The sequence below is a fragment of the Sus scrofa genome, unplaced genomic scaffold, assembly GCF_000003025.6.
Source record: "Sus scrofa isolate TJ Tabasco breed Duroc unplaced genomic scaffold, Sscrofa11.1 Contig1583, whole genome shotgun sequence".
Classification (NCBI taxonomy): domain Eukaryota; kingdom Metazoa; phylum Chordata; class Mammalia; order Artiodactyla; family Suidae; genus Sus; species Sus scrofa.
The window spans coordinates 179,259-187,391 of record NW_018084915.1 but is presented as its reverse complement, the minus strand read 5'-3'; the positions used below and the strand labels follow the sequence as shown (position 1 = coordinate 187,391).

Here is an 8,133-nt window from a genome sequence, read left to right as displayed (position 1 = left end):
CAGGTGATGGATAAGGGTACCTGGTCCCTCACTAACTCTTGTCCCTCAACCCTGACCATCATTCTTTCCTCCTCTCCCATCCCAATTAGGGTTTCTAGGAAAGTACTGGTGTGGACCCTAAGCCCTTGCCGTTTGACTTGATTCAAGCCAGCAATGTTCCACCCAGGCCTCACCATGCTGCTGATTTCACTGCATCCAGTCATCAAACCAGGTGTTCACTCAGCTACACCCTTTCAGTGACCCCACCCAGCTCCCAATACCACCTGCTCTGGCCTGGCCTGGACCCTTTACTTCCTCTCCACCCTCCTGCATCTCGCCTTCATCCTCTTCATTCACCTCTTCCATCCATCCATCTCCTCCTGTTCGGTCCTCTCCTCCCCCTCCTGCATCTATTCATATTCTTCCTCCTGTTCTTACTCCTCCTCCTGAATCATCTTCCTTGCATCCTCCCCCTCACCGCCATTCATATTCCCTCCTCTTCCTCTCACTCCTGTCCTAACATCTCCTCCTCAATCACCTCCTCCCTCCCTCCTCCTCCATCCAACTTTTCCCTGAATCCACCTTTCCTCTTGTGAGACCTTCCTTCCTTCCCATCCTCCTCCTCCTGCATCCTCTCCCCTCCTGCAACCTCCTGAAACTTCTCCTGATCCTCCTCTTTACTTCTTCATTTTCTGGCCAGGATCTGAGCCCTAACCTTGGGCTCCTCACAGGGGGTCAGTCAATGCTGGAAGCAGCCTGCAGCCCATGGAACCCAGACAGAGCTGCATGCTCTGGATTTGGTGCCAGAAAGATTTGTTACCTCGACCACAGACCTGTGTGCTCCAGGCAACTACCATGGTCCTCTGTCCTTGACATATCAGTCGAGGGTGAGGGTGCATCTCAAGCTCACCTTTCTGACTCTCGCTGTTGGATGTGAGCCTCTCCTCTCAAAATGGTAACAAGGTACACAGGTGGGTGTGGGGATCAGGTGGGTTAGAGCAGGGCAGGCAGGTGAGTGATGGCGAGAGCAGGTCAGTGACCACAAGGGCCTCTATCTGCCTGGGGACATGAAGCAGAGCTGGTCTCAGGAAGCAGATAGAATTGCCAGTTCACTATCTTTCAACCCACAATAGTGTTGATATCAGATGTCAGGGTTGACATTGAGCCCATAACCAAGGCGGTCATCCTCTCCAGGGACAGGAGTGTCACCCTGCAGGGAAGGGGACCATGGCAGCTGTAGCCTGGCCTGTGATGCACATGGGCACGTGGACCCACAGAAACACTTGGTCTCCCAACCCTGACCCTCCTTCACTCCCCCTATCCCCTTCCGTCTTAGAGGTTTCCAGGAAGATATCAATGTGCACACTAAGTTTTTGTCTTTGGACTTGCACCTAGGCCTCACCCAGCTTCCTGAGGTTCCCTGGGTCCTAGCATGAAACCAGGGGCCCAGTCAGGTACAATTTTTAGGTAACACCATTTGGAATTCTGGCCCCCCAGCTTCTCCTTCACTCCCTTCTCCATCTCACTTCCTTCTCTTCAATGCACCTCAACCCTCCCCCTCTTCTCTTTTTCTTCCTTCCTATGTCTTCCCCCTCTGCCTCCAACCATCTTTCCTTTACTTCCTCACCCTCCTGCCTTTTTTACTCCTCCTCGCTTACCTCCTCCTTCCTCCTTCCTCCGTGCAACTCTGGTCCAACTAGACCTTCCTTCCTCCACATCCTCCTCCTCCACCACCTTCATCTTCTCCCATCCCTCCTGCCCCCTATTCCTTTTCTTGGTCAGGGGCCCGAGCTTTCACCTCAGGCTCCTCACAGGGATTTAGGCACCTCTGGCAGCAACCCATATTCCACAGAGCCCTGAGGGAGCTGCTCCCTCAGGGATTGGGGCTGGCAGTCCTTTTCACCTCAGTCTAGACCTGAGTAGTTCAGGTACCCACCAGTGGCCTCTGTCACTGAGGTTGTGGTAAGGGTCTAGGGCACAGCTCATAGTCACCTTTCTGACTCTGGCTGTTGAATATGGGCCTCTCCTCTCAAAATGGTTTCAAGGTAACTGGGTGGGAGTGGGCATCAGGTGAGTCAGAGCAGGGTGGACAGGTGAGCATGTCAGAGCAGGTCAGTGATCACAAGGGTTTCCAGCTGCCTGGGAACATGAAGCAGAGTGGGTGGAGGGCAGGGGGTGGAACTCTGCAGTCTCTGCCTTTCTACCCACATTGGAGCCCATCCCATTAGCCATGAGCAACACTGAATCCTTGACCTAAAAATGAGTTTCCTTTTCCATGAGGGTCCTCTCTCCATGCAGGGCAGTGTGACCAGGAGCAAATGGAGCATGGCTAAGCTTGACATGGGCACCTGGACTCTCATAACCAGATGCTTTTCCATCCCTGACCTTCCTTAACTCATTCTCTCCCCTTGCTTACTACGAGTGCCAGGAGGACACCAATGTGGAAACTAAGCCCTTGCAGTTGGACTGGAATCCGTGATGCCCTCCAGGTCACCAGATGCCATGTCATTCTGGATAAAGAGAAGGGATTCTGGGAGCCTCTGCAGGGCACATGGGTTTTCAGCCAAAAAAACAGGCCTCCATGACCTGTGGGACCATGCAGACTAAGTGCCCAACTTCTTTCCATCCTGCCCAGTCCCTTCAGAGGCACCAGGCCCTCCATCCCTCTGTGTATTCTGCCCATGTGGACCTCTGCATGTGTGGCAGTGCTGGCCCTGCCAAATACAAGCACCAGGAGACTGGCTGAAGCTCCACTGTTCTGACTGCTCCTAGCCTGGGCCAGGCCAGAATGTCCTGAGGAGATGACAGCCAGGACACATCCAGGTCACTGCATTGTGTGACCATCTACCATTCTGATTTTCTGATCCCTACAGTGTGGAAAGTGCCAATGAAAACCAAAGGAACTCCCCGGCCCCACACCCAAATCTCTGAGGGTAACATAGCTCCTGGCAGGTGCAGGGTGGCACCTGCTGTGCCCCAGCAGGAGTCCGAGAACCTGGTGCTTCAGGAATGCTGAGACACAGCTGGGATGGGCAAGCCGTGGGACCTTGCTCTGTGTCCAGCTGCTTCTGTGCAGCTGGCCAGGATAAGTCCCACCCCAGGTCCCCCTGCAAAGGGACAGAGTCACAAAAGAAGACCTCTCTGCTGTCACAGCTCCTCTCTCTCTCTCTCTCTGTTCATCTGGCTCACTAGCTCCTGCACTGGGTACAGGTCCCTCACTCTGGCCTTAAAGCCTGTGTCATCTGGTCTGGAGGGGTCGTCCAGTGTCACTATCTGTTCCCATCTGTGGAGCCAGCCACACTCTGATCACTACAGGCAAGGACTAGCCCTGTGTTGTAAGTGACACTGGCCACCAAGTCTGAGGTCTCTTTGGACAGCATGCGAGGCAGTTCCCAGTTCTGCCCCTGGTCTTTCCCTGGGGTAGGAGTGACACAGCAAGTCTGCTCTTTCCACCCCTTGCAGAGCAGCCCTGAGAATCCCAGCTGCTTCCAAAGGCAAGGAAATGCAGACAGACTGGGAAGGAAGAAATCATACGCCCCATTTGCAGGGGCATGGGTGACTAGAAAATCTCAGGGAAGTAAGAAAAACACAAGCAGGAGGACAGCGGGCTTGGCAAGCTCACATGACAGGCCATGGGCTCCTCCTTGCTACAACGGCCACTTGGAAACCAATCAAAGACACCAGAACAGATATAGTCACACCTCTAAAAATAAAAGACTTAGGCATGCAATGTGGATAGGACTACATGCTGAAAAGTACAATCATAACAGAGCTGTGTAATCAGAATCCAAATTAAACAGTGATCACAATTAAAACATAAACTAAAACATTAGGACCCCAGAAGAATCCTTTATTCTTCTTCCTACCCTGACCTGTCCCATTACATATACACACACATCCATATACTCATGCAAACACACACACACACACACACACACACAATATTCTGACTTCTATTAACAGAAGTCATTTTCAACTATTTGTGTTACTTTATATAAAGGAAATCCTATATATTAGTTTTGGTTTTATCTGGGTTATTTTACTTAATATAATATATATTGCAATATGTACTTCTAGATTGTTCATTCTCTAGTATTCTATTCTATTTCTAAAAATAGTCCAGTTCATCTTTAAAATACCATATAGTTATCCCATTATGTGTTCTGTGTAAAAAAATGTGCATGTTCCAATATCACAAAGTTTTCCCACGGTGTTGTCCTCTAAAATGTCTAAGTTTGCATTTCACATTAGGATCTTTAGTTTGGGGAGAATTGATTCTGTATAGGATATTGTGTAGTTGTCCAATTCTTTTATGCTTTTCTCAAATTTAATATGCAAATTACCTAATACCATTTCCTGAAAAGACATTTTCTTCTCTTTTGGAGAATAGCATGTCAGGAAACAGTAGATGAGTGGATGGATCAGTTTCTGGAATTTCTTATTTCATTGACTGGTCTGTCCTCACAAAAAAATGTTTTCTTCATTACTAAATCTTTGTAATAGGCCAGGGCATCTGGCCATGCAACATGTAACTTTTTAAAATTTATTCCCTTCCTTCAAGGGTATCTTTGCTATTTTTTGTGCTTTACTTTCTGAATCAATTGTACAATACACCTTCAAGGTTCTAAATGGAAGACAAAGGAAGGCAAGGAAGGGAAGGAAGGAAGGAAAAGGAAGGAAGGAAAGGAGGGAGGTAAAAAAGAAACAGGAAGAAAGGGCAGTAATAAGTCTGCAGTAATAAGTCTTCCACTCCATGGACAAATTTGGTATTGGTTTTCATTTATTTACTTATTGTACAATTGTTCAAAATTTTCAAGAGTTCCCTGTTGGCTTAATGCATTAAGGATTTGATGCCCCGGTTGTGGTGTGGGTCCAACCCCAGGATATATCCATATGCTGGGAGCACACTCCCCCCCCCCAAAGAAAAAGCTGTTAAATTTTTATACCTGTGATTGCTCCGGGCTTAGATCTTTTTTTATATTTATTCCTAATTTAGGTTTATTTTTTGTGGTTTTATAATTGTTATAATCTTTCAATGTTATTTTCTAATTGCTGTGAGTAGGATGTAGGAATAAAGTTGATTTTTCTAAATTTTTTGTATCCAGTAACTGCACTAAATTCACTTGTTATTTTTCATACATTATGTATAGATCTTTCACTGTGTTTCACCAATTTTTTAAAGTTGCAGTTTCTAATTTCTATTTTTTGTACCGTTATTTCTTTATCATAGTGAAATAAATACTATGTCCAATATAATCTGACTATTAATGAGTATAGAGACTGGGTCTCCTACTTGTGAGATCATTTTCAGGGGGTTATATTAAAGTGTTTCAGTGCTGCATTAGATATTTTATGTAGATATTTTTGTAGTTGTTGTTTTGAGGTCAAGTAGTGTAATGTTAACATCCAAGTAAACAAATAATGACCTCAGCAGCAGCTCATTTCAACTGGTAACACATGAAGGTCATTGCACCAGAGCTTAAAAAAATAATCAGTACAATTGGAGACCCCTCTGCAAGAGGATGGCAGGCCATATCCATATTACCAAGAGTCCCCACCCCCAAAATGCAAACAGCCATATACACCTTCCATCAGGGGAAAGATTCAGTATACTTATAATGTAGATAAGCTAGATTGTCATTGGAGATGTGGATCCAGCCATCCTCCCAGACATGGTAGAGGTTGACTGAGCCTCCTGAGTAGGCATCACTTTAGGTGGCTCAGTAGAAGTCTTGATGGGCCAGATGATAAGCCTCTTCCACCTCCAGATCCTAGGAGTCACCCTGATCCATGAACAAGTAAGCATGCATAGAGCCAGAACCTACAGAGAAGGCTGCCCCCAAGATCCAGTTTCCTTCACTGTCGACATAGAAGAGGCCAGGGCTCTCTTCCCCCAACCACAGATCATGGTGCCCATGGACAGCCCGACGCTTTTATACTGATACACCACATTGACAAGCAGCTTGGAGGCAGCTGTTACCAAGATGCATTTTGAAGCTCATAGAGTTGTCACTGCTGAGTCAGGACCTCCAGCCCTGGTGCCTAGCATGTATTGATTGATCTCTATCACTTTTTTTTTTACTGTCTGGGAGGCAACATAGGCACCTGCTGTGACCGGGGAGTCTGCTGCGGCAATGACTCCATGGAGAGGCTTGAAGGCCAGGATGGTGGTACCGTGAAGCATTTTGATTCTTGCCTCCTCTGCGACACCCCAGGTGGGCACCGCCAGGCTCAGCCCATTGCCAGGGCTCCCTGGACCCAGGTCCAGCAGATCCACATAACCCCCTAGTCTGAAAAACTGGTGCTGATTCATGGCCAGCAGCATCTCTTACATGCTCACTAGCAGCTTTCCTAGAAAAATCTAATGACATATATCCATCTCCATAATATCAAATAGTGTCTTTCACTGCCCTAAAAATTCTCAGAGTTCTGCCTATTCACCATCTCCCTATATGTAGAAGATTATATGTAATTATTTATAAAATCATTTTTTCTTTTCTAGTCTGCTAGACAGCTTATTAAAATGGTTATTGAATTTTAGTATTAACCTATTTTGTTTTTAATATATAATGATATTAATTACATTGATTGAATTCTAAATGCAAAATCAACCTGTCATTCTTATTTACATCTAGTACCCCTTTCAGTGTATCACAGATTCTTAAAAAAAAAAAAAAAGTATAACACACAAAGTGGTTGTATCTTAGGAGTACAGCTCAGTATCTTTCATATGTGTGTATATTGGTGTAACTTACAGAGAGTCTGGTATCTTTCCCTTATTGTATCCATTTATTTTTCCCCTCCTTCATCCCCTTTCCCATTCTTCTCCCACATCCCATTCCCTCCATTACCTTACTACTTATAGAATACATTGTGTGAATGCTGAGTGTGCCATTATATACTGACCCGTAATACCTGGACTGTTTTTAACCTGATATCTATAATAAATACATGTTCCAAGACAAGCTATTACATATCCTCCAGTAGACCTAATCACTCAGGAATGGAATTGCTACATCACAGAGAATACATAACTAAAAACTAGTATTCACTGCACTGATTTTTCTAAAGTTTGTATAGCATCATATAGTCCATAAAGAAACTGAGAGTTTTAGTTTCTTTATGTTCATATCAAATTTGAATTGTCCAAAGTAATTTTTGAGTAAAACTTTAAAGCTAAAAGCTATCCTGGTGGGTGTATAGTGATATCATAGTATAATCTTAAATTGCACTTATCTAATGATGAATAATTTTTGAAATATATTTATGCATTTTTTGGATGTTATGACACACTCTTTTGTGAAGTGTTTGGTCAGGTATTTTGCCTTTTTTTTTTCCTTAATAGGTTGATTTACTAGATCATACTGATAGGTGACCTGTTATCTGTTTGTTTTATTCTTTTTACAAATATCTGATACCAGTACTTTGTAGGGTGCATGTGTTTCAAATATACTCTCTCAGGATTTGCTTTTCACTCTCATATGGTGTATTTTGATAAAAAAAGTTATAATTTTGGAAAGAGTGATATTACTTATCTTTTGGTGTTATAATTTTTGCACTTCATTTTGGAAAATTGGGCTTGACCCAAATAATAGTGATATTACTTCCTTTTTCTTCAAGGGACTGTGTGATTTTAGCTTGCACATTTCTGTTTATGACACATCTTATTTAAGTTTTACTTATACAGCAAGTCAATGACTATGGTCCCTGTTTTACATAGGAAACCTAATTGAACAAGATCAATTTACTGAAAACCCCTTCTTTCTTTGTTATATTTCAGTGGAGCTTTTTTTTTTTTTTTGAAATCAAGTGAAATTATATGGGTGAGTCTATATATTGAATTTACTTTCATTTACTTTATTGGTCTTTCTGTCCATACATGCATTGATGACACAACTGTTAAAATAATCTAGCCTCATTTAAGGACCTGATGTCTGATACTGGAAGTCCTCTGGAATTCTTATTCTACTACCATATTGTCCTGATTGTTCTCAATCATTTGCATTTCCATGTAAATGTTAATACTATCTTGAGTGGAATTCTGATTGTTATTGCATTAAACATATGGAGCAATATATGACTTCATGTTTATTTCTTTCAGCCAATGATATTTTGCTCATGCATATCTTCTTTCCTATTCAGAAATGTTTCCAT

The 8,133-nt window shown here is 43.8% G+C and overlaps 1 pseudogene; it reads right to left on the bottom strand.

Moving 5' to 3' along the window:
• Positions 1-5,570: 5,570 nt before the first annotated feature.
• On the bottom strand, positions 5,571-6,304 carry LOC100621060 (annotated as a pseudogene).
• Between the last annotated feature and the right edge of the window lie 1,829 nt (positions 6,305-8,133).